Source organism: Physeter macrocephalus, chromosome 8, assembly GCF_002837175.3.
Source record: "Physeter macrocephalus isolate SW-GA chromosome 8, ASM283717v5, whole genome shotgun sequence".
NCBI classification, from domain to species: Eukaryota; Metazoa; Chordata; class Mammalia; order Artiodactyla; family Physeteridae; genus Physeter; species Physeter macrocephalus.
In genome coordinates this window covers 114,158,621-114,185,353 of record NC_041221.1, presented here as the reverse complement: position 1 = coordinate 114,185,353, position 26,733 = coordinate 114,158,621, and the positions used below count along the sequence as shown (strand labels likewise).

Below are 26,733 nucleotides of genomic sequence, written 5' to 3'. Positions count from 1 at the left end.
GACACTAATTGAAGAAATATGTAACACCTTTTTTTTTTTCTCCAGTGGCTCTTACTTTCTTAATAGACATTTTTCAGCAACTTCAAGAAATGTTTCCCTTTGAAATACAACATCACATAATGGGCCCCATCTGGAATGGCAACTTTGCACACAAACTAAGAAATTGGAAGAAGAAAAATGCATTTTTTTGGTCTTTGTCTAATAATTGCAATTAGCTACCACAATCTCTATATATGTTACCAGGATAGAAAATGAGCAAAGCTTTCCAATGACGAGATACTCAAATCTTGAAAAGACTGATAGCCAAGGAAATAAACTAGTGAATTTTGTTTATTCAAACTGGAAGCATATTGCTTTCTACTTAGTTCTATTTTACCTTCATTTTTTGATAGTTTGGCTTTTGGAAAAACATCCATTTGGAATAACATTTGAACTTTCTAATCCCCTTCTTCAAATTTGGATGGATTATTTACTGAAGTATGAGGATTTTTCTTTAAGTCCAAAACATGGAGAATTTCAAGGGAAAAAGTGACCTCTGAAATCTTGTATCCTAGTGCTGGGATAAATGAAGGCTGGAGTAAGCAGAATTCAAGACTTAGAAACAGGAAAATATTAAAACGGAGCTGCTGAATCTCTTCATTCAGTAACAATTTCCTAGGTCTGTACTCAAAGAAACATGAGTAAGTACAGGTATAATTTAAAACACTGAATACCCGTGTAATGCATGAAAGCCAAGGCCCAACAAGGGAAGGCTATGGACCAAAGATAAGGGTTGCAAGTAAGCCACAGATCAATATATAATGAGGTGATCATTCTCCTAAAACCAAACAAAGGGGGATTCCTAGTCCTGTGTAGAAAAGGGCCCCAAATTTCAAATTATGTCAGTGGGATAAAATATATAGTGGGGTTAAGTGAAATCCTACATCCCAGCTTTGGCAGATATTCAAAGTTAGGACTGCACTAGTTACCACTTTAACACAATTTTGTGTTCGCTTTGGCTTTCTCTGCCATCAGCAGTACGTTCAGCAGGATCAACCCTGGAGATCTGTTTCAGGCTGAAGCAGCCAGCTCAACCCTTTCCTTTACTTCTATTTTATGACATGATTTCAAATCAACCATTTTTCATCCAGTTTTGGCAGACTTTTCTCCCCCAAGAAATTAAGGAAAGGTATGTCCCTTGGCAAATGAAAAGAGAGAAATGACTTGAAAGCATCAGGTTATGAATCCTCCCTGTCATTATATGTGAAGTCCTTTGTAAACCCAATCATCATCTATGACAGACAGAATAGGAAGTCTTCTCATTCTTCCCAAGCCTTTCTATCAAACAGTCTTGGGACTGCTGACTGCTGAAATGTAAATCCTATTACAATGTCCATACATGGCAATAGCAAGTGTCTTCCAAGATAAAACAATGAGTGCTAAGCTCAAGAAGCATTAAAACGAAACTATCGGTATTTTCAGACCTCAAAGGACTATGTATCTTTTGAAGATAATGACATTTTGGACACAAAAATCACTTTACGATAGAAATCTCTGATATTCAATATGTCTCCGTCAACATATGTTTAGAGTCAATGCATGTTGCTTATTTCATTAAATCACTATAAACCTGGGATTGAAATCATCATACTGTTACATTGCAATGCCTTTTTCTAAAGCATGATGTTCACTATACGTGTTTACTTTCATTCTTTATTCTAGCCCTCTACCCTATTCCCCTCTTTATGGCAATTATCCATGACAATAAGAATTGCCTGATGGTGTCATTTAGTAATCCAGGAATACAGAGGATCATGCAAAAGTTTTACAATTAACTTCGGAGATGAGATCAAAGACTCAAGCATAACACTCTGTGACTGAACAAACATCCATCGCCACAGAAATAAGGTAATAACTACCTTGGCAAAATGGAAAGCTTAACAAGTAAAAATTCCTCCATTTGTGTGTGGTTGGGATCCTCCCAAGGTGTTGCCCAGCTGCCAGAATCCACAGGCCAAAATAATACCTTTCCCTAAACAAGTGGTGGATCCCAAGGGGGTCCTCTGAAGACATAGATATCCCCCGAGGGTAACATGCCAAGTCATTAAAACTCAAGTTCCCAGTTAACAGAGGTGACCCCAAGTAAAAGTAATGTTCCAGAGTTAATCTTTCAGGAAAGGTAAAGCTAGAATCTCTATAATTAACATTTTGCAAATGTCTCCTTGTAGAAGAATTAGATAAATACCCTTTAAATTTTCATAACAAAAAATGGAACAGGTCTGATTTCAGCCCACCCACTCACCCACCGCATAAACAACTGACAAACAGTGCACCATTAGTAAGCTCCTCTTAGGCTTGATTAAAGGCACTCTGCACTTCTCCTAAAATCTCCATGTTATGACACACTCTCTGGCAAACCCTGAACCCTGTCATTACCCTCCTTAGTTCAACAACACTCTGAAACCTTGGTCCACAGGGACGTAGTCATGTTTCACAAAGGGCCACATTGTGTATCTAATTCCTACTCTCTTCATGGTTCATTTTATATGCTCTGCGCATGCATTTTGATTTTCAGAACATGACTCATGCCACTTAAGTTACTCTGAGAACTTACAAATGGAGAAGAGGAGTAATGGGTTGGCTGATTGGAAGTGAAAGAAGATGTCCTTCATCCCCTGGACAATCTGACTTTTTAAAGAATTCGCTAAGTGACTTCTTGGCTGACCTTGATCAATGGGATGTGACATTTGAGAAAGGACAGGAATCACGGGTGTTCTCCTTACATTATTTTTAGGCAGGTGATCATTTTTCTATGGACAGAAATAAAGCTTTTTTCTCCCCTGATTTTCTCTCAATAGAATAACAGCAACATAGGATGTCAGAGCTCAGCTAGATCTTCAAGACAATTGGGTTCAACCAAAAGCTTTCACGAAGTGACCTATTTATTTATTTATTTATTTATTTATTTTTTTTTTTAATTTTATTTTATTTATTTATTTTTTAACATCTTTATTGGAGAATAACTGTTTTACAATGGTGTGTTAGTTTCTGCTTTACAACAAAGTGAATCAGTTATACATATACATATGTTCCCATTATCTCTTCCCTCTTGCGTCACTCTCCCTCCCACCCTCCCTATCCCACCCCTCTAGGTGGTCACAAAGCACAGAGACTGGCCCAGCTGCTCCGCGGCATGTGGGATCCTCCCGGACCGGGGCACGAACCCGTGTCCCCTGCATCGGCAGGCGGACTCTCAACCACTGTGCCACCAGGGAAGCCCCATAAGTGACCTATTTAGAGTTATAGTCACAACATATTGGACATACCTGAAAAAAAAAAAACACACTGGACATGATTCTGTTATCAACGTTCAGCCCTGATGGGTCCCAAGACTTAGGTAATATGTAAATATTTTACAGTTTTAGAAGGAGGTGAAGACAACTTAGTCTCTAGATTCACTTAGGGTCACCCCTTCGTTGTTTGAAAGAGCGCCTTATGGAAGACGCGGAGCCCTCCCACCATCAGGGCTGTGGCGGGTGCCCTGCTTGAAATGAGGAAATCTATTATTTGACTCCCCTAAGGAGTTAGGGATGTGGGGTGTCTGGAAGTAGACAGAAGGGAGGAGAGGGAGGAAGAAGAGCAGGTCTTTGGAAACAGGCTCTCAATCTCCCCTGAAAAGAGGTGGTCACTACAGACAATACCTCTTGAGCCGATTCACACTGTCTTCACTGTTGCCATGTGAACTCAGTCCCACAGCACAGCTCCTACACTCCCACCCAAGCCAGCACAATCGACTGGTATATTTGGGATGGATAACGTTGACTGCTGAGATCAGCGATGGGCTGAGTTTCTCCGTGCTGCCCAGATTAAGCAGCAAACAGTCCGCCTATAAGATACAGAAATCCAAAGACAGAAACCAGAAGAACTTGCAGAGCCCACAGAAACCTGGGGAGCTTGCAGAAATCCTGCAGACTTAGGGTGTCTGGGGCTCCCCTGCCGTGGAGTTAGGATGGAGGTAATTGATCCAGATTTGTAAGAGCAGAGAAGTTCCAGCTACATCTGGATTATACTTTCCCCCTCTCTCAACATTTACACAGAAGTTATGTATTTCTTAGATGCACGTCGTGTGTACATGTAGGTGTGAGTCTGTATATGGGGGTGAGAAAGAAAATGTGGGAGAGTGTATGACCCCAAATCTGAGCTCACTGCTCTTTTTCATTCTTCTTTTTCCCCAGCTAAAAGAATGGACAGTTTTAGACAAATCTGCTAAAAAACTTGGTTGAAAATCCTGGGGCCTGAAGAGAACTTGGCTTGTCATTGACAGCCCTGACTGTGCTGGACTGTAACGCTCTGATGTCATAGCAATCATAACGTGCTTCGTTCTTTTATCATTTTGACTTACGTTTTTAAACTTTTCAAAAGACTTCTGCATCCGTGATGCCATCTCATACCCATGACATTCCTGGGAGGTAGAAGGACAGGTATTACTATAACTCAGCCGCTCTCCTGCCAATGGTCATGGTTAATGACTGAAGCCGTTGTTTCCCACAGCAGGGAAAGCAACCCCATCATTTTCTGGTCCTCTTAGAAAGGTCCTCCAAGGCTGACAATGTGTCCAGGCTTTGCAAGTGGCTGAAAGAAAGAGTCCTGAGAAAAGGGCAGCCTGCCCACATGGATGCCAGCAGCTCTGTCTCACAGGAGTGGTTAAGCTGGGGATGAGAGCTGGTCTCCTGTGGGATCACTTTCTCCTTTTGAGTCTATTAGGGTCCACAGGGTTTGAGGCATCAGGGAGACTAGCATGAGTCTTGACTCTCTTCATTCCATCTGGCAGATGATAATGTAACGGGACAGGATGAGAAAGAACCATCCCTCTTTTTTGTTTGGAGCTCTTTCTTTGGTAAAGCAGCAAGAAAGCAAATATCTCTAAATTTCAAGGAAAGATGCATGGCATTCTTTTTTCTGTCTCAGCCGGTGATGGTCAAGTTTATATGTGCCAAATGGCTGGACTATTTCATAGCCAGATTAGTCATATTATCTTCCTCAATAACTTTTTTTTTTTTCTTGCGGTACGCGGGCCTCTCACTGCTGTGGCCTCTCCCGTCGCGGAGCACAGGCTCCGGACGCGCAGGCCCAGCGGCCACGGCCCACGGGCCCAGCCGCTCCGCAGCACGTGGGATCCTCCTGGACCGGGGCACGAACCAGTATCCCCGGCATCGGCAGGCAGACTCTCAACCACTGCGCCACCAGGGAAGCCCCCTTCAATAACTTTTATGTTTACAGCATGAGGTTTAAAAACAAGATATAGAGTTATCAGTCTAGTACACAGACTGATACATAGTACAAGTTCATTAAATGCCATCTATTATTGTAATTATATGCAGAAGATCCGCAACAGAGAGCATAAACTGGTATGTCTGCTGAAATGGCTAGATCTGCCACATAGTACTTATATGCCTAGGCCTGTATAGATGAGGCTAATAGCTTTAAATATGCAAGACAAAGGTCCTGCCTGTCCAGGAACTAGGTAAGCCATCGTGAATGGAGAGGCCAACACCGGTAAAATTACCATCCACCTTTCTCCAAGTGCTCCTGCAAGCAGAAGACCACCTTTACCTGGCACTCACACGTGAACTAGTTCATTAGAATGAGGGAAGCAGCGTTACTGGATCCAAGATGCCTATTGACATTTGTTTGATAATCTCCCTTATCACACACAATTTCAAAGGCAAGAGCCTAAAATGATTTTTAAATGTATCCAATTCACAGCCAAGTGAAAATGTTTCTGTACCAAGAATAATCTTACATTAAACTCTTTTTTTTCCCCAGCAGCCTAAAATTAACCAGTGGGAATTCTTTTTTTAGATGCTATTCTATTCAACCTTTAAAAATGAAGGATCTGATTTTAAAGTGAAAACTGTATTTTATCCAAGATGGGACACAGTGTCCTTGGCTTAAGTATTCTTTGGGAATCGAACACCTTACTACTGCATGCCTAACAGGTTGCAAGAAAAACAAACTGCAGAAACTGTGATTCAGGTGTAAAGGACTGAATCCACTGATGCCGTCTGCCCTGATAAAACCTAGGGAATCCACGTTGCATTGCTATTGCTCCTACGCTGCAGTAGCACATGGCGTAACAGTCGACAATGTACTACATGCCTACACATATAAGGAGAATTAAGCGCATGGATAAAGTGATAACACTTCACAACTGCATGACACTTTGCTTTATAACCCCCCTGTCATATCTACCCCTCCATTTTATTCTTTTATCAGCCCTGGGAGGGACCAGCCAGTAGGGTTCAGGTAGGAGAGATTGTGATCGTGACCATTAGGTTGTAGGTGGTAAAGCCAAGACTTGAATCCTCCCTTTCCAAAGCACTTTTCTTTCCTAGTGAATGTTGAGACTTTAGTGGGCAGGGGGTACAATCATTGTCCTTAAGGAAATTGCCTCATAAAAAAAGAGAAGGAGAACAGATGGATGAATGAAAGTCAAAATCAGCTGGAGCCTTGACTATGTTTTTAAGACATCAGAGTTACTTGAGACAAGTGCCTTAAACATCTAGCACCTCCAGTTTTCCACTCTCAAGAGGGAATGTTAATCCTTCTTTCTACAAGTTTTTAAGTAAAGAAGGAGCAAATGAATAGGAAGCTATTTTAAAAGATATTAACTCTTTTCAAAATCTGGGTATAGAGATGATTTTAAAAATAAGGTATATTGCTAGTTAACAGAAACACTTGGATTGAATGAATGCACTAAAAATCTATGAGGTCCAGTCTGCTACTGGCCATTGAGATGACTCCAGGAATCAACAGTGGGGTGGACACCTGCTGTCTGTGCTGCCTGACTTCCATTTCCCTTTAGATCATAAAAGGTACAGATTTACTTTGGGAAATACCTCCCACTGGATAGAGACAAAAAGGGAGTTTCATTGAGGGACTCGCCCTCCTCAGGCCAAGTCATACTTCAGGGGAACTAGAGCTGTGCGCAGAAGAATATGGCGCCCAAGAACATTTGGAGCTCATTCGCCTACAGGGCAGGGCTTGGAAGAGGCTTCTCACCTCCTGTATTCCTGGAGCTCCCTGTTCCTCAGCCTACCCTGCCTGCCTGGTTCTTCAGCCTTCCGTTTAATTCTGGAAACACTTTCAGATGTTTGCACTAAATCCCATCATGCCCTCTTGTTATCATTGGTTTTTCTTGAGTTGGCTAGTGCTGATCCCAGCTACTTGCAAACAAAGCACCTTAACTGGGAAAGCAGCAGCACTAACAGATCTGTGCAGCCAGAAGGAGGTGGACAGAGGAGAGGAAATCAAGAAAATCAAACCATTTGATCACCCATTAATCTATTGCACTAGGAAACGCAGGGAAGATTAGCCAGGTAAATGAGCCAGTGTATACAGTCACCATACTTAAAATATCTCCCTTTTTCTTCTTCTGGTAAGTCAATAAAAGTTTAAAGGTTCAAGACAAAAATAAAAACACTGGTGTGGTTATAACAAAAATTAGTTTTAAAAGTAAATTATATACTATATATATAATATATATATTCCACCAAGTTTTTTTACGCAACCATGTAAACAGTACTGTTTAATACTGTTAGTTTTATAGGAAATATACTAGTAACTCTGCTAATGAAGTTGTCAACTTTTTGCATGAAAGTTACTCTCTTCAAGACCTAGGTTCTGGGGACTTCCCTGGAGATCCAGGAGTTAAGACTTTGCCTTCCAGTGCAGGGGGTGTGGGTTCGATCGCTGGTCAGGGAGCTAAGATCCCACATGCCTCACAGCCAAAAAACCAAAAACATAAAACAGAAGCAGTATTGTAACAAATTCAATAAAGACTTAAAAAATGGTCCACATCAAAAAAAAAAAAAATTAAAAAAGAAAAAAAGACCTAGGTTCTGCTAAAATGTATTTGATGGTGCTGTGTCATCACAAAATCAAATCACAAGGAAGAGCTGCCTTCCAAAGTCTTCATAAATTTTCTGAATTCAGATAAAAATCTAGAGATATTTCTACAAAAGAGTGTTTAACAGCCGGAATATCAAATGTGAAAGGGAAATTCCAAGCGTTTCCTCCACAGTCAATAAAATCGCCCGTCTCATTTAGTATCACATTTTCTTCACATCTAAACAGTGACTTGATTCTCAGGTTCCCTCTTTCAAGAAATCTTCTGTTCTGAGAACTACTGCTACCTGACAAACCACTCTAAGACTCAGCAGTGTAAAAAGTCCACTGTATGATGCTCAGAGATTCTGTGGGTCAGGAACTCGGAGAGGGTGTAGGGATGGCTTGACTCTGCCCCATGATGTCTGGGACCTGAGCTGGAAAGACTTAATGGCCAGGGGTGACTCAGCAGCTGGGGGCGACTCAGCAGCTGGGGGCTAGAATCATGTGGAGGTGCTTTCTGTCACATGTCCGCTGCTGATGCTGGCCACTGTCAAACAGAGCACCTACAAGTATCCTCCCCACGTGGCCTGGGTTTCCTCACAGCATGGTGGCCTCAGGGGAACTGGACTTCTCACATGGAGGCTCAGGACTTTTTACAGCACGTCCCAGCAAACAGGGTGGGAGCCAAATCTCCTCTTTTGGCCTAGTCTCAGAAGTTATATGGCATCATTTCTGCTGTGCAGTCTATTGGTTATGAATGAGTCACAAGCCCATTCAGGGGAAGACATCCATTCCCACTCTGAATGCAAGGAGTAGCAATGTCTCATCCCAGAAGAGCATGTGGGATGGGAGAAACCATGTGGCCACCCTTCAGGCCACATGGTATTCTAGTTCCCAGCTAGAAACAAGCTTGCCTTCTCTCAATTCTCACAATGCTCTATTTTCAAATTGATGCTCACCAATTTCCATCTTACATTATTGCAATGATCATAGACATGCTTCATCTTCACCTCTCCCTGGATGAGCATCTAGGGTCTTCTTTTCTTTTTTGTATCTTCATGGTACCTAACAGAGCTCCTGGCACTTAGTAAACACACAAAGTTTACTGAAGAAATGGGGATTGCTTTAAACTAGTTTCAGATGTGATTATTATATACTCAGGAGATACAAGTGCTTTTGGAAGGAAGAAAGGAAGAGAGGGACCGAGGGAGCGGAGGGGTGGGGGGGAGGGAGCATGCAAGCAAATAGGCATAATGCTTTGAAGGGGCTCTTTCATTCACAAAACATTTAAATTGTTGCATTTTTCAAGTTTCCAAAGGAGAAAAGATCCAATTCTCCACCTTTCAGGTACATCAGCTGTGCAGATGAAGATCCCTAGAGAAAAACACAAAATCATGCTGACAGGTTTCCTTTAAAAATCCATGACCTTGAACCTCAATGCTGCTGGCAATTGTGCTGTGCTTCCCTAGTTCATTCATGTTCCTGCTTTCCCAGACGTCTGTTTCATACCTTCTCCCCTCTCCTCAACCATCAACATCTTCTCCTACATCCTCATTTTCAGTTGATGACCTTCTTTCTTCTCTGAAACAGCAAAGCAATTCAAGAGAGTCCCCATCGACCCCTTACCCTCTCATGTTTCAGGCACCAGCCTCTGCACACAGGCCCTCTGCCTTCCATACACAGACCATCCATGCCCCATTCTAAAGCCAGTCCCTGTGCTCTAACCCTGGATTCTATTCCCTCCCACCACAGTGCCTCCTATACAGACAATTCCATCAGCATACTAAGATGCTGTTTCCCCCACCTTAAAAAATACTTCTCTTGGGCTTCCCTGGTGGCGCAGTGGTTGAGAGTCCACCTGCCGATGCAGGGGACACGGGTTCGTGCCCCGGTCCGGGAGGATCCCACATGCCGCGGAGCGGCTGGGCCCGTGGTCCATGGCCGCTGAGCCTGTGCGTCCGGAGCCTGTGCTCCGCAACGGGAGAGGCCACAACAGTGAGAGGCCCGCGTACCGCAAAAAAAAAAAAAAAAAAAAACTTCTCTTGACCACACTTCTTCCACCAACCCATTAGTTTTCTCCCCTTCTATAAAAAAATTACTTGAAAGAGTTGTACACTCACTGTTTCATCCACATCTCTTCACACTCTCTTAAATTCATCCCAATAAGGTGTTCACCCTCCCCACTCCGCCAAATCTGTTCTTGTCAAGGTTACCATGGATCATCTTGGTACTAAATCGAGTTTCTCATTCTCAGTCCCCATTATTGCTCAACCCATCAGCAGCATTTGATGTAGTTGACATTCTCTTCACCTTCATACACTTTCTTCACTTCGTTTCCAAAACACCACACTTCCCTCCCCCGCCAGCCCCGCCGCATGACACTCCTATATCTCCTCTCTTGGTTCCTTCTCCTCTTCTTCTTTACCTCTTAATGTTGGGTGGTGTAAGCTCAGACCTTGAATTCTTCTCTATCTATCCCCACTGCTTTGCTAAGTTTCTAGTCTGATAATTTTAAATACCACCTGTATGTGGGGATCAACTCCCACAGTATCCCTCCACTGAGAACTCTCTCCCAAACTCCAGACTCAACACCTCTACTTGAGCCATCTGAAAGGCATCATGAACTCAATGAATCCAGCACGGAGCTCCGAGACCACCTTCTGTTCCATTGCTCCCATGGTCGTTCCCATCTCAGCTGATGGCAACTCCAATCTTCAAGCTGCTTACAGCGAAACTACTGAAGTCATTCTTGGCTTCTCTTTCTCTTATATTCCACGTCCATTACATCAGGAAATCGTGTATCCAGACTATGACCACTTCTCTTCACTGTTCTAAGCTACCATCATCCCTCACCTTGGTTATTAAAACTGCCTCCTAATTGGTCTCCCTCTCTGTCTCCCACCCACCTACTGCCTGTTCTCAACACTGCAACCAAAATGATTAGTTAAAACATAAGTCATATCATGTCTCTCTTCCGTGTTAAAGCTTTGCAGTCCCCTCCCCCCATTTCAATCAGCAGGAAAGCTAGAGTCCTAACAATGACCGAAAAGTAACTATATGGTTCGACTCCTGGTTACTTCTGTGACTTCACCTCTTATTGTTCTCCTCCTCCCTCACTCGTCTTCTGCTTTACATCAAACATTCCAGGCATACTCCCACATTAAGGCCTTTGCCTTGCCTTGTCCCTCTTTGTGGACTACTCTTCTTCCAGATATCTGCATGGCTTATTCCCTTATCACCTGCAAGTCTTTATTCAAATGCCACTTTGTCAGTGAGTCCACTCGGAACACTCTATTACACCTGCAGTGACCTGCCCCCAATATTCCCCATTCTTCTTACTCTGCTGTTTTCCATATCACTTATCATCATCTAACAGACCATGTAACTGATGCATTTATCATTTATAATACTTACTGTTGGTTCTCTATCCCTCCCTTCTAGAATATAAGGCTCACAAGATCAGAGACGTTTGTCAGTTTTGCTCACGGATGTGCCCCCAAGCCCTTAGAGTATTGTCCAGCACTTAGCAGGTGCTCAATGCATAATTTTTGAACAAATAAATAATGCGAAGACAAGATCTATACAGAAATGGAGTAGAAAGGAACTTACATGGTGTGATTTTTAGGGACATTATGGGGCTTCTCTTGTCCCAAAGTAGCTTTCCCACCACGATACCAAGGCACCACTGTCCCCTTCTCTCTGTCCTACAAGTCCTACATTAGATTCAGTCATTATTAATCCAGAGTAATGAAACCAAATAGCTAAAACGCACACTTATTGTGAGATGTTGGTAGGAGCTCAGAGAAAAGTTGGGTTGAGGTTGGCAAAGAGGTAAGGAAGACAAGAGACAGGGTGATGAAGTCAAAGGGCACTGGGCCTTGGAAAAGTTACAAAATCTTCTTGCCCCATCTGAAAAGTTAAAGGAGTGGATTATGATCACTGTTTCATCCATGCAGTGGAGTAAATAATCACGGGATTAGGAGTCATGCTGCTAGATTCAAATTCTAGCTTTCTCACTCAGAAGCCTGAGAAAACTACCTAACTTCACCCTCCATTCTGAACAGTGAGCAACACGTAGACCCCCAGACCCTGAAAGATAATATTCAGGGTGTGTCCTTGGGAACAGAAGTTGAAGAATTTGGGAGGCACAAGGATGAACAAGGCTGCCTCCATCATGAAGCCTGACTCCGTAGTGTGAATATGGCCATCACAAACATAGTCTCCCTCTTATTTAGCACGTCCTAGTGTTCCAAAGAGGATGCGTAACGTGTAAAGGAGGTAAGGCCCAACTTTTCTCTGAGCTCCTACCAACATCTCATAGTAAGTGTGTGTTTTAGCTATTTGGTTTCATTACTCTGGATTAATAGTGACTGAATCTAATGTAGGACTTGTAGGACAGAGAGGAGGGGACAGTGGTGCCTTGGTATCGTGGTGGGAAAGCTACTTTGGGACAAGAGAAGCCCCATAATGTCCCTAAAAATCACACCATGTAAGTTCCTTTCTACTCCATTTCTGTATACATCTTGTCATCCATTTATTATCTAACACTACAATGAAAACCTAGAAGGAAATGTTCCAACAGAGATTTCTTTTAGACCCTGGGAAGACGGCTGGGGTACAAGACTATAACTTAAAGATTATAACTTTAAGACTCAGGGCAGTACTGTAAAATCCAGCCAGGCCAACACCCTGAGGTCCTCTTAGGGTTCACAGGTATTAGGACCACGTGTCCACATCCCCACGGCACAGCCAAAGCAAGTCAGTTCAACAAAATTTTCATTCAGATCCAATTTATTTTCTCACATAAATAAAGTCTAAGGTAGTCAGAGACTGGCTAATATGGCTGGTTTATAGTCTCCCGAAGTTCTTCATGGGCTGCCTCACTTTCACAGTAGCTACAGACAAATGGTACCCAACACATACCTCTCAGTCTCTTCCCCACTCTCCCTTCTCTCCTCCCTGCCTCCCTCCCTTCCTTTCCAAGAATTGGTTTAGAAACCATCACAGCATTATTTTCAGAATCAAGAAATTAGAGTTGTGCTAACTGAAAGAAGCCAGATCCCACCAAGTGCATACTGTGTGACTGCATGTACATCAAGTTAAAAAACCAGCAACACTCATGTATGATGTGAGAGGTCAAGGTTGTAGTTTACTAGGTGGGGGTTGTGATGGGGAGTTTTGGGGTGCTGCTAATGTGCTCTCTCCATCTGAGTGCTGGTTACATCACAATGTACTTTTCTATGTTTATTTTACTTCATTTTAAAAAGCAAACTGTGAGACGCTTCTAAGGCAACAGACTCCATTTCACCAGTAAGCCCAAAGTTCACTCACACTAAAATGAATAACGCGTTCGTTCCATTCCAAAATCGAGTGTAGAAAAAACACAGTCACAAAAATAAATGAAAAATCTATTACACCATCCCATGTTTTAAAATCAGCATGAATGCCTATAATATTCTAGTATCAAATTATTCAAATATCTCAAATAGCAAACCTCAAATGTTCATATTAATACGGTAGCTATTGCCTTCTAGAATACTAGATATATGTAACACATGAGTTTAATTAGCATTTGAAATTTGGGGCAAAGCCAAAGTACGGTCTGAGAGCAAAGGAGAAATCGAATTCTAATAGATCTTCTGAGATACATTTCTGAGAAAGACCCCATAGTCTAATATTTCAACAAAAATTGTGATACAGAACCTGCCTTCCCAGCCCAGATTCTGAACCAGTGAGTATGGGGAACTGTCTCTGCTGGGAAGAGAAGAGGCCGTCTGCTCAGGGAAGCTGACAGGACCCACGAGAAAGAAGAAAGCAAGGAGAGACTCACCAAACAGGTAATTTCACACCCTCCTCTTTCCCCTGGGGGGAGGGAAAAGTGCGGGCCGAGACACCAAAAATAGTCCAAAGCCATCCTCATGGAAGGGAACAGTGGGTCTAAACTTCCTCACTTACAGATAAGAAGATGTAATTAATAAATGCAAAAGCGCCTTTCAGTGAGGTGGTCAGTGCTAAAAGGACACTTTATAAGCCAGAGAAAGCTGCGTTAGCCCATGTCACAGGCCCAGCCTCACACAGAAGTGATCTAGCCCCAGTGCTGCTGCTTCCTATGATTTTCTGCATGTCCCATGTTATACGGGGCTTTACGTCCAGGACCCAGTTAAGGCACGCAACCACCCCCCAAAACATCAGTGTTATCGTACTCATTCTACACAGGAAGTAACTGACTTGCGGAAAAGTTAACACGCCCATAGGCACTAAGCGGTGGGTCCTCCTCTCCTGTCTGTGAGACGCACCAACCACCCTGCCTCACTGCAGCCTCAGCACCACTGTTGCAGGAAAGGAGAAATGAAGCAGAGGCACAAAGGCGAGCTCGGTGTACAATGGGGGGAGAGCGTGTTTGTGGGGATCGTTAAATCAGGCGCCTCCGCCAGGCCTGCAGGAGTACCAGCCCAGGAGAAAACTGATGATCCTTATCAAGGACCATTTCCTTGTGGTGATAGTGGCACTGGCAGCAAGGAAGGATCAGGCTGCCTGCCTGAGGGCCCCCAATCCAAGCCGTTGGGTGAAGGGACACCCTGGCCTCACCACAGCTGGATAAACCCCTATACTGCTTCAAGGGGACCATCCTAGAGTATGGTACGCGTACCCCTGTGGAATCCAGACACATCAACTTGTCTGCCGGGGAAAGAGTTAGTAGGTCAGGTTATAAGAGGGCAGTGACGGGCCTATCATAACAGGAACTCGGGGCCAGAACAAAGGAGAGGCAGTGTGATGTCATGGTTACAAGCCAACCCTGCCTGGGCTCAGGGCCCTGCTGCATCAACTACAGCTGCGCCAACACAGGCAAGATGCTGAAACTCTGCGCCCCTCAGGTTCCTCACTGGCAAAATGAGACAAACAGAATTATCTCATAGGTTTACTGGAAGGTTTAAATGGGCAACTATATGCAAAGCAGTTAAAACACCTGGCACATACAAAATGTTATGTAAGTTTTAGCTGTTATTAATATGTATCACAAATAATAGGTAAATAAAAGGTAAGGCAGATTTGGAAGCCTGGAAATATACATACTTTAGTTGCTTTGATTTGTTTTTCTAATTGATCAAATGAGAAAGTAAAAAGTGATGCCCAAAAGTAGTATTAGTTGAACTACATGAAATTGTTGATATTCAGGCAATCCTTTTTTTTTTTTTTTGCCTATGCAACAGCAACTTCATGTGGATTGAGAGATTATTAAGAGGAGGACAAAAAAGTTTGTTTTCCATGTTGTTGAACTGTCCAGACCTGCCTTGAATGTAAGGCCAAGAACTGCATGTGCATTTGCGGACCCTGGGTTCATATTCCTTAACCTCAGGTGGTGCATACACACTCACTGGCAAACATACGTGCAACTGGCCACGGCTGCGTTGGGAGATGCTTTCCTCTCACCTGAGCTTTTAGGTGGGCAGGGGAGATCGAGAATGCTCAAACATATCAACAGTGTTACCCAGACTATCTGATGGGGCCTCAAACTATTTAAATTTATACAATCTTTAAACTGAAAGGAATGTGAGATGGCCTCCTTCTATCACAAATCCTAACCCATCGCTGGGAATGCCACCACAGTGCTCCTAAAAGGTAAATACCCAGACGGTTTCAATGTGAACAGTTACTTTTAAAATATCCATCCATAAGGGTATAAAATAAAAACTAAGGGGGCCTCCCTGGTGGCGCAGTGGTTGCGCGTCCGCCTGCCGATGCAGGGGAACCGGGTTCGCGCCCCGGTCCGGGAGGATCCCACATGCCGCGGAGCGGCTGGGCCCGTGAGCCATGGCCGCTGGGCCTGCCTATTTAAATTTATACAATCTTTAAACTGAAAGGAATGTGAGATGGCCTCCTTCTATCACAAATCCTAACCCATCGCTGGGAATGCCACCACAGTGCTCCTAAAAGGTAAATACCCAGACGGTTTCAATGTGAACAGTTACTTTTAAAATATCCATCCATAAGGGTATAAAATAAAAACTAAGTCTTCCTCACCAGCCTTCAATAACTGATCCTATCCTAAAATAAACAGTCTTAAGAGTTTCTTAGCTATTTAACCAGAGGAAAGTTTTTACCTATATTTATGTTTATGCTTTTGAAAATTTACACAAATGGGACATTACCATGCATGCTGCTCATTTACCTTTTTTTAACTTCAAGAGGGACTTGGACATCTTCCCACTGTGGATACACACGGGACCATCCTGAAGGGAAGGAGGAATATCCCAGAAGAGTCAGAGAGACCAGCGTGCCTGTTGGGGAAACGGTTGGTCACGTTACGAGAGCAGTGACAGTCCTATCATAAAATTAGCTAGAAGCGTCAGAGGATAGAAAAAAAGAGAATTTGGTCATAATTTATCATTTGAGAGTCAGCAAGACAAAGAAACATGCAAAATACAAAAATACAGGGCAGCCAATCGAACTTAATTTCAGATAAGCAACGAATAATTTTTTTTTTAGTATAAGTTTGTCGCATGCAATATCTGGGGCATAATTATACTTAAAAAGTATTCATCGTTCATCTTGAATTCAAATTTAACTGATGCCCGGTATTTATCTGGTAACCCTACTCCTAGGTTTCTTCTTGCAGCTAAAAATGTCCAGTTCCTGTGGCCATTTTCATGTGATTTTATTCCCAGACCCTCTAGCATTGAACCATCCTTAAACCATAACAGAGAACTCCAGAGAGGCACAGAGCTGGTCCCTCCTGCCATTACCCGCTTCAGCACTGTGTCAACCATTTCCATCCATCCCATAAAGATTGTGCCCCAATCACAGACCTATGAGTAAAAGAGCAGACATTTGGATTCTCCCATACCAGAGAGAGATAGGATCATTCCCAAGAGTACAGGAGAATGAACATCTCTACTGTCTGAAAAATGTATCATCAGAAAACAGCTGAACCGGGAATGCTGCTTTGCAACCTCGCTTCCTTGGGCCACAATTCTCTCCAATCTAAAAGGAAGCCATTAGACTAGAATTCTTTAATTCAAATAATCTACATGCTCTAGTAACACAAAATACAACGCTACTTGCACTTTGTTTAATGCAAACACTAGACTTTCATCATTCAACCCACAATTGAAGTTTCTTTTATATACACATTTTTTTTATAACTTGGTCAAATTGTCGGTTTATCTTTGAAGCTTTTAGAGTAGCCAAAGCGGGAAAGTTTCCACAAACAGATCATAATGCCGCTCAATTAATTATTCATCAACTATATCACCTGAGCTGGCACACAGGCAATGCAACCATTTATTTCGACATTTTAACTATCAGTTTGGATTGGCCATGTTGCTCATCAACTGAGTTCAAGCAGTTGTTAAAGAGAGTAAACAAAAAACAGTTCACAGGATGTAGATCTGGCTCCAATGTTAACCCATGAAAAGCAGTGATTAAGAGAGAGAAAAAAGAATTGGAAAAAGGATAGATACAAGTATACGCATAACTGAATCACTTTGCTGTACACCTGAACATTTATTGTTAAAAGTGGCTAAGGGGATTCCAAGAGACACCCCAGGCTGTAACAGCAGCCCTACGTCTTCTAATCATCAGGGTCAATTACTCCTACTAGGACGGAGACTCGTTCCCGGGTTTGGTAGACTTTGGCACAAGGGTCAGTCAGCAGATAGAGCTTAAAACTTAATGGGGCCCCTACTGAGTTTCCTGATAGAAATGTCCTCCCTATGGAAACTGAACCTCAAAAGTCTAGAAATGCAGTAACAGGAGGCACAAATTCCCTAAGTGGGTCACCGAGGGTCATATAAGCAGAGCTGCACCTACTTCTACTCCTAGGTTCCCAGATTCAGGCTTGCTACCTACTGGGAACACGGCCCCATATAATGGTTGTTGATGTAGGGTATATACTGTGTCCTAGAGGCTGGTGCCAATCCTCAGAGTTTATCATCTCTAAGCTGGATCTTTGGTGGCTATTTAGAAAATGTTTCATCACAGCCAACAATTTCTGGATGATGCAGTATGTAATAAGGCCAGTGGACTCCATGGTCACGTGCTCACTGCCACACACCCTGGTCTATAACTGGGCCCCTCAGTTCAACGAGATCCTGAGGCAGGGAATCAAGCACTCTGTAGGTCCTTTGACTGTCATGCTGGCAGATGCTTTCAGGCAGTCTTGTATCTGGTGTGCATGCTGATTCAGTCAAGACGAATGGCTGCTCACTCCAAGATGGGAGGGGTCTGATGTAATCACTTGCCTCCAAGTGGCTGGTTGGTCCCCATAGCGGATGGTCCCAAATCAGCAGCTCAGTATTCATCTCTGCTCCTAGAAAGTTGGGCTTTCAGCAGTGGCAAACCAGCCCTGGTGAGAGGGAGCCCATGCTGTTGGGTCCATGCATAGCTTCCATCCCGGACACCACGTCATGAAGCCCATTTTGCCAGTTACTGGAGTATCCAAGGACTGACTTTAACTGGCTAAGTCATTGCATCAAGTTGGTTGTTTAGTGCCTCTTCCATGGTAAATAAACGCTCTCTGATGAGCACTAATATTTGATACAAAGTTTGTCACACATCATGCTCCAGCCCATAGATGCTTCCACATGCCTCTTCCCCAGACCTCCTGGTCCCTAATCCTCCAATCTTTTTCTTTCCAGGCCTTGATCAATCAGATAAACCATTGATTACTGACCACAAGCCCATATTTACTGCTACTTTGGGCTACTTCTCTTTCCACACAATGTGGTAATCACATATATCTCCCAAATCTCTGTTTGGAAGATTTCTCTTCACTCTTTCTTTCAGGGCCAGCCCTGAATGGAGCTGTAGTACAGCAGCCCATTTTCAGTTTACACCCACATGAAGAGCCAATCCATCTATGAACCAGTTTGGCCTTTTACCTTCTTCATCAGATGGTCACAGGGGCCTAGTTGGAGGAGGTCATGCACAGGGTCTGACCTCCGGTTGACCGGAGGGCTGGACTTCGGCAATGGAAAGCTCCTCGTTCACTCCCCATCCTTGGAATGTACATTCCGCCCACCGTTCCCACAGCGGGAGCCATTTTCAAGGATGCAGCCTTGAGAGGACAATGTTGTTGAGACCATGTGGACGTGACTGAACCCAGTTAAGGCCTCCATATAAACTTTAAGATTCGGGCTGTCAGGTTCAGAGATCTACTCATCTTTACAAACCTCCTATGTAAATTCCCTTGCTTATGAAAACTACCACCTACCAATCTGGAGTGGTCTGCCTCTTTCTTCTATTTTTCCTTGTCCTCCTGTTAGAGGGCCAGTTTGCTAACCAACAGACCTCCCCACGCCCCTGCAGCCATAGGTGTGAGCTGAGGGAGAGGCAGCGGTGCAAGGGTGGTAGGTAAAAAGGGGACTAGGTTATCTGCTCATGTCTCTTCTGTGCCCTGACCCTGCTTGTGCCCTCTCCCAGATGTAGCCCTTCCATCTTACCATAAATTACAGTTGGGAGTGTAGGATCTTATCATATGGTGAATCTGACAGAGGTCAACCTCCTGGAGCCCAGAGCAGGGTAGAGAGTGGACTTACAGGCAAACAGAAGGTATTCAGGGCACCCTCAAACCATGCCCACCACAGGGGCAGAGACCTGGGGGAACAGCAGAACTTGTTCTCAGTAGGTAACTCATTCCCAATTATTCTTCCTAAATTAACCAATCAGTAAAGCATCTCCACCTCCCCAGAGAAGACTGAGTAAAGAGGCAGACAGAGGTCGTAAATGTGCTTAGGAAAAATCCCTCCCAATGGAAACCCAGAGTGGGACTGAACATTTCTGCTTTGATAAGCAGGATGAGCTGGAATTCTCAAGCCCAGAAGAACTAAGTGCAGCCTAAAAGGGGGAGGTCCCATTAACAACTAGAAATGTTCCACCTCCACTGTTATCCAACAAAACTTTCTGTTAAGTTGAAAATGTTCTAGAAGCCTGTGTTGTCCAGAAAGATAGCCACTAGCCACATGTGGTTACCGAGCACTGACTTGTGGCTACTGTGACAGAGGAACTAAATTATTTTATTTTGTTTTACTATAATTAATCTAAATTTAAATGGCCACACATGACTAGTAGCCATGAGACAGCACAGAGACTACGGAATACAGAGGCCTTGACCCTAGCGATAAAGACCTTTAGTGGCTCAATCACACAAGGTCCTATGGAACCAATGAAGCCACTGGATGCTTTACCTAAATCCCTTGAACTTGACAGAGCAGTGCTCTTGGCCTGGGATATGGAATAAGCTTTGAAGTCTTATAAGCCCCGGTCATACTAACCAGCTGCGTGATTTCAAGCAGGCTGCTTTATTCTTTGAGACTCAATTTCCACCCTTATGAAATGAGAATACTACTTACTTTATAAGGCTGTTTTGAGTATGAAATGAGAGGACATCTGTAAGGTATCTGGTTCACAGGGGTCGGTCGTTTCATTCTTCTGATACCAGCCTCAACTCTCTCCTATGCCTCCTGCTTTTCTTTAGTGAATGCCCAGCATGTCAGCCCCATTCCTCAGTCTGAGCTTGCTGTCCCACTGTGGAAGGGTGAGATAAACAAGGCTCTCTGCTCTGGAGACTCACATTGATTGGCCTCAGAGAACTGGGGCATGGATTACTTAAGAGTATAAAATGGAGGGCAATTTAGTTACTTTTAGGGGAGAGGGAATTCACTCTATTATCTCACAACACGGCATTTCCTTCCAACACCATCCCAACTACACTAACAAAATTACCTAATAAAAATCAGCAGCCTCACTGCATCAGTGGAAGTGAGATTCTCACCTATTTTTGCTGCCAGCTCTTAGGAGTAAAAGTCACAGATGAGAGGCTGACATTCTGAGTCCAGGGCCCTTGTCTGGGAATTACGTAATTCCCGCGGGGCAAACAGCCAGAAACCAAATTTGGCAACTCACCAGGGCTTGCTGGAATCTGATCCCACCCTCTGTTTGTTTTTGGCTGTGTGGTGCATTGCTTTTGTTTTGGTTTGGGATGTTCTGAGTGATGTCTTGAGCCTGAGTATTCTCAGGTCTGCCTTTTCACTGGCTGCTGGGGGAGGAGAGAGAGCTCCCTTTGTTTGTGGAGCTCAGTGATGACCTTGTTATTTCTGTGGCAGGAGGTGCCTGGAAGTTCAGGGGTTCAAATTTTAATCTTGCTCCACTCTAGGTCCTGCTGATGAATTTATGTTTTTTCATCCGTGTCTCAGCACCAGAAATCATATAAATAAATGAATACATAAATCAAATCCATGAAGCTGGTCTGGGGATTTGAAGCTGAGAGGTCTTGCTGAGTTCCAGGGACGAGTTTGAGCATCAAAGCCTCCTCATCCTGTTATTAATACTATGCAAAACCCTGTAATGAAGGAACAAAGTAGGTCAGTCCCAGCTGTACCAAAACAGAAGAGTGAAGGAATTATCAAAGAAATTAAAAAGTCTGCCGTGGCCATCGAAAAGCACACCTGTATAGATTTTCTTCCAGTAATAATCCTGCAACTCAAACTCATGGCAGTGGATTGACTTTTCACCCTTGTCAAAGCAGCAGCAATAAGTCAGCATTCCTAACAAGGTTTGTATGGAAAAGGGCGGTGAGTGTTCATGTAATTGAGAGCATGGAAACGTAGAGAAACTTCCACCCCAGTCTGATGTTATTCTTATATCGTTTTCTGCTCTTTCTCGGGGTTTTGTCTTCCTGTGTAAAATAATAAAATAACTTTAGTTTCCTCTGAACTCCAAAAAGTCACTCTGTACTCTCTTAGGAAAAAAAATCCATGTTTGGATAGACTAAGCCAACATTTCTTCAGATTACCCACATTTAAATAGTCCTACCAGGCTGCAAACATTTGGAAAGATGAAGAAAAAGGGTTTGGTAACCTGCCATCTTAAAATGAGCTAAAGTTAAATCTCCGGAGATAAAAAGTGGGATTAATTACAGTCCTAATGTCTAAAAGACAAATGGAATGAATGAAGGTCTAGAGCAAGCAAAAGGAAAGAAGAAATTACAGCCTAACTAGATTATGGGTTTTCCTCTTCAGAGGTTTGCCTCCAAGAAAAGTCCCACGTTAGAAAACATTTTTCTCACAGTAGCCTTAGCTAACCAATGCAGAGAATCCGAGTCAGACTTCTGGGCCAAGAGGTAGCCAGCCCCGTCTTCTCTGGTTCTGAACATGCAGGTGAAGCTGGGAGCCTTGTGCCTGACACACGCCACCTGACAATGCTTGTAAATTTCCTTCTCACTCATCTCCTTTCCCACCTCCATTCAGAGGGCCACCTGGGGAGGAAACCAGCCTCGAAATAGATACCCAGAAAAAGTGAACAGAAGTGCTTCAACAAAAGCATCTTCTCTGCTAAGGGCATGAGAACCAGTGCCCTGTTGCATATCTGCCTAACAGGCAGGGTGGTCTAAGTTTCATCCCCCTAAAGAAAAGAAGATGCCTGCACTGCTCCTTTCCTCCACCTCCCCATCCCCACCCAGGTCCCTGCTGGCCCTATGCAATCAGGCAGCTCATGCAACACGTAACACTAGTGTCATTATTCATAACACCTCTGCAAGATCCTTTTTCCTCCAATGTCACTTCAGAGGGGGAAAAAATGCTCAAAGTGGAAAGGAGAGAACTAGGGCAGGTGGTTAGGAGCCGTGGCTGCTGAGCAGCAAAATAGCCCGTCTCACCTGTGTTTCTGTCCTTCGGGACTAACAAACATACATACATACATACAGCCTCTCCCCTGCATCAAGGATCAGAGGTGACGGGCTTGTCCTCTGAGAGCACGGCTCTGCCGCTCATCCCACATGCACAGCTGCCTAGCTCTAGAGGCCTGGGCACTGCTCCACGCAGGGCCCTAGAGATGCGGTATGATGGAACGACCCTGGGCCAAGTCAGACGTGGGTCCAGATCCCAGCTCCTTCTAGATGTGCAATCTTGAGCAAAATTACTTAACCTCTTTGAGCCTTCATTTCCTCATAGTTCACAGAGCTGATATGATGTGCAAGAGGGAGTGAAAAAAAAAATACCAGGACTTGGTCAGAATGGGCATATCCACCCTATTCCCAGCAGTCCAGATCAGGAGGGCGAAGACAAGTGTTCCTACCTCCACCCCTCAAGTGCTGAGGAGACGTGAGGCCCTGGGTTTATGTTTCTACACTTTCTACCTCGGTGTATAATACAGGACATGAAGACACTGAATTCATCTCTAGCTACCCCTTATGACAGCTAACTCATCCATGGTAAGTGGTGAATGGAGAATGGTCAAAGAAAGAGAAGAAAAGAAGAAAACATGCAAGATGTCTTTTAGGATAGGTGTCTCTCCTTTACCTTGAGTTGGAAACTGGAAGATACCTGGATGGTAGTTAGAGACTGGGTGGTCCTGGAGAACCGCCAGCGACCCACCCATTCAGTGCCTGGTAGATATTCTAAGCAAGCAAAATTTTTTACATTTTTGAAAAGGGCGTTGGCTTTCAATTCATATTCAGTTTAGTTCAACAACATTCTCTCCCTTGTTTTGTATTGTCCTTGGGGGGAGTTCAAGGTTGCCTTTGGTGCCTTTAGTTGGAGATTCACAGAAGTGGGGGACTTTGTTTCCCTAACTCCAGGCATTATAGTTGCTTGTGCTTGGGCATGGATGAGCCAAGACAGCCGCACTGGACCCACCTAACCTTAAGATACAAGGCTCTGCATTCCCGAACAAACCTTGACTCTAGCTAACCAGCATCACATAAAATGAAGCCAAACAGTTTTTGCTGGCAGGTTGCAAAAAAAGAGTGGTTTAGTTCTAAAATATGTTTCCTTCACTATTAGAGTTCTTTCCTTTGCTTTTATCTCGGGTGAAATGACTGTGCTGTCACTGTAAATCTGTAGGAGAGTGGGAAACAAAAAAAATTTCTGGTAAAACGAGTACTGTGCAGGCTTCCCCCACCCATCCCCCCAGAGCTGTGACAGAAGAAATGAAATACCTTTTACAATTTCCTCAAATTCTAACTCTGAGGAGGTTCACTTGATCCATTCAAAACTGGACCCCAACCTGCACACCCCACCTTCCAACTCTGTACCGGACTATGTCAGCTGACAGCGTTCCAATCATCACACTTGAATGGCATGACTTTGTAGGGAGTCCAAGGGCATGATTTTACTCTGCACTGTCTGCCCTTTCTTCAGTGTGTATTGAATGAAAGAACAGTTGACAGAAAAGAGTCCCCCCTCCTTTGTGTTACCTCCAAGGTCCTCTTTACTTGCTATCAAGGGTTGCAGAGAGGCTACATCACATGACTGAAGAAACCAGATCGGGTACCATAGTCCCTGGCAGTTTTCCCATCTGGAGATGCAGAAGGAACACACATCTTTACCATTCTGCATTTTTGCCCATGAGTTCTCTGCATCCTCCCCAAGCGGATCGGGGCCATTGTATGAGTGAACACTGATTAGAATACCAAAGCCCAAAGCTGAGCTTTTTGCTGAAAGAGAATCCAACTCACAGACTTTGCAGGGTTGGGAGGCCCAAGTCTCAGGAGCCAGATGAGCTTGTTTGATTTAGTGGCAGCACGAATCTGATCCTTTAAACTGTTTCCTAGCAGAAAGTAACCAGTTCTTTTGAAAGTCGGTCTGACTGTAATTTGCTACTAATTGTAGTTTTTTAAACAGCTGATAGCAAAGCATAAATTCAAGTGGTTGCTCTTAGGATGTCCTCGGATTGAGGTGAGCTTGAGTATTCTCACTACCTGAGCTTCTGGAAATTGGATCATTTCCATGTCTATCATATATATATCGCCCTAGTCATCAAATTAAGGTAAGGCCCCAGATGATGGGAAAGCTAAGAATTATTTGGATAGTGTTTACATTTCATCAAAGAACAATGTCACAGTGGCTAATTGTGCAGTTTGCTTCTATTACACATGCCTTTTGCTGGTTTTCCATCTTCTAAGTTATTACTGCTCCTTAGGGCAATATTCACAAAGTGTGGTCTGTGGAGCACCTTGGGTTCTTACAAAAATGCAGCTCCCTAAGTCTTATTCTATGGAATCAGAACTTGGGTGTGGGGTAGGGGACAGGTCTCAGAAATCCACATTTAAAATAAGATCCCGGGGCTTCCCTGGTGGCGCAGTGGTTGCGAGTCCGCCTGCCAGTGCAGGGGACACGGGTTCGAGCCCCGGTCCGGGAGGATCCCACATGCCGCGGAGCGGCTGGGCCCGTGAGCCATGGCCGCTGAGCCTGCGCGTCTGGAGCCTGTGCTCCGCAACGGGAGAGGCCACAGCGGTGAGAGGCCCGCGCACCGCGATGAAGAGTGACCCCCGCTCAACACAACTAGAGAAAGCCCTCGCACAGCAACGAAGACCCAACACAGCCATAAATAAATTAAAAGATTAATTAATTTTAAAAATAAATAAATAAAAAGATCCCGGAAGGGTGCTGATGCACACAAAAGTTTGAAAACCACTGCCTTGTAAAGAGGTTAGGCTGGTTCATCAATGGGAGTTTTCAAGTCAAAAAACTGAGGGCTGATTGTAATGAAATCAAAACCAAGAGGAGAGTGTGGCGTGGAGGTGCTAGGACGAGCCCCTGTAGCTCTCTCCAACCTCCACTACTGCTCCAACTATTGTCACTGCCACCCTGAGCACAAAAGTCCCAGCCTGACCAGGCTGGGTCAAGATCACAAACCACCTGTCAGGGTTCTCCATCACTTACTTGGCTATGATCTCCTCCTCTCTCTCAAGCACACTCCACTCCAGTCAGGTTAGTGGCCTCTCCTGTCCTCACATAAGCCATGTTCATGTCAGTCCCCATGTCTTTGCTCATTGCATCTCCCCTTCCCATATAGAAAGTCTCACTCTGCCCCTTGATAATCCCAATCCTACACATCTTTCCTACTTAAGTCCTAACGCCATACGAACTTTTTCTGTCCATTTCAGAATACCTTCACCTCTCCATTCTCTGAAACTTTACTTCCCTTAGAATCAGTCTCAGTTTTTTGGTTTTTTATCTTTTTGATTAGCCTTTAATTATGATACTTGTAAAAGACTCATCTTGCCAGCTAGATTTTGAAATTCTCTAGGCAAGGAGACTATTATTCTTCACAATATTTCCCTCGATTTTTAACACTGAGCACAAAGTAAGCATATGGTTCAAATCTAATAAATTCTTGTGAAAGTACTGATTGATGGAACACCTCCCTGGCTGCCTAGAGGATTATGTGGTCATTTCAGCCCCTCCGGGCCCCCAAATCATGTCTGGCCCCAATCAGCACCAACTGAGTCAGTGGTGTTGCAAAGGACACTGAGAATTGGCACAAGAAACATGTACAAAGAGGAGAGCACTCAACTAGTCATTATTTATTAGGCACCAACTGTATGCCAGGCACTGGACTGGGTACTGAAAACACAGTGATTAGTAAAACATTCTCCTTATGGAGTTCTGGCCCTGTGGAGATAATTATTCGAGTGATGATAAAAATCAATATCAGGACTTCGGTGCAGTGGTGCAGTGGTTAAGAATCCACCTGCCAATGCAGGAAGGATTCCTGGTTTGAGCCCTGGTCCAGGGAGATCCCGCATGCGGCAGAGCAACTAAGCCCATGTGCCACAACTATTGAGCCTGCACTCTAGAGCCTGTGAGCCACAACTAGTGAGCCCATGTGCCACAATTACTGAAGCCCGCGCGCCTAGAGCCTGTGCTCCTCAACAAGAGAAGCCACTGCAATGAGACGCCCGTGCACCGCAATGAAGAGTAGCCCCGGCTCGCCAGAACTAGAGAAAGCCCGTGTGCAGCAATGAAGACCCAACACAGCCAAAAATCAATAAATTAATTAATTTTTAAAAATCAATATGAGATTACAACATGATACATATTGGAAGACAATGATATCTGTGAGCTCTGAAAGCAAGATACAGGA

At 43.9% G+C, this 26,733-nt stretch overlaps 1 long non-coding RNA gene across 2 annotated transcripts in view; it reads right to left on the bottom strand.

Annotated features, from left to right (window-relative positions):
* Positions 1 to 26,733, bottom strand: part of LOC114486752 (uncharacterized) — a 118,742-nt gene that overhangs the window by 37,428 nt on the left and 54,581 nt on the right. Inside the window, exons 6-7 of one of the 2 annotated variants that reach the window (XR_003681016.2) lie at positions 16,040 to 16,148; positions 9,094 to 9,243 (exon numbers count right to left, since the gene is read on the bottom strand). This is a non-coding gene — a long non-coding RNA (uncharacterized lncRNA). Of the gene's footprint in view, positions 1 to 9,093; positions 9,244 to 16,039; positions 16,149 to 26,733 lie in introns of those variants that run through there. The other variant, XR_003681015.2, reaches the window with a different exon arrangement.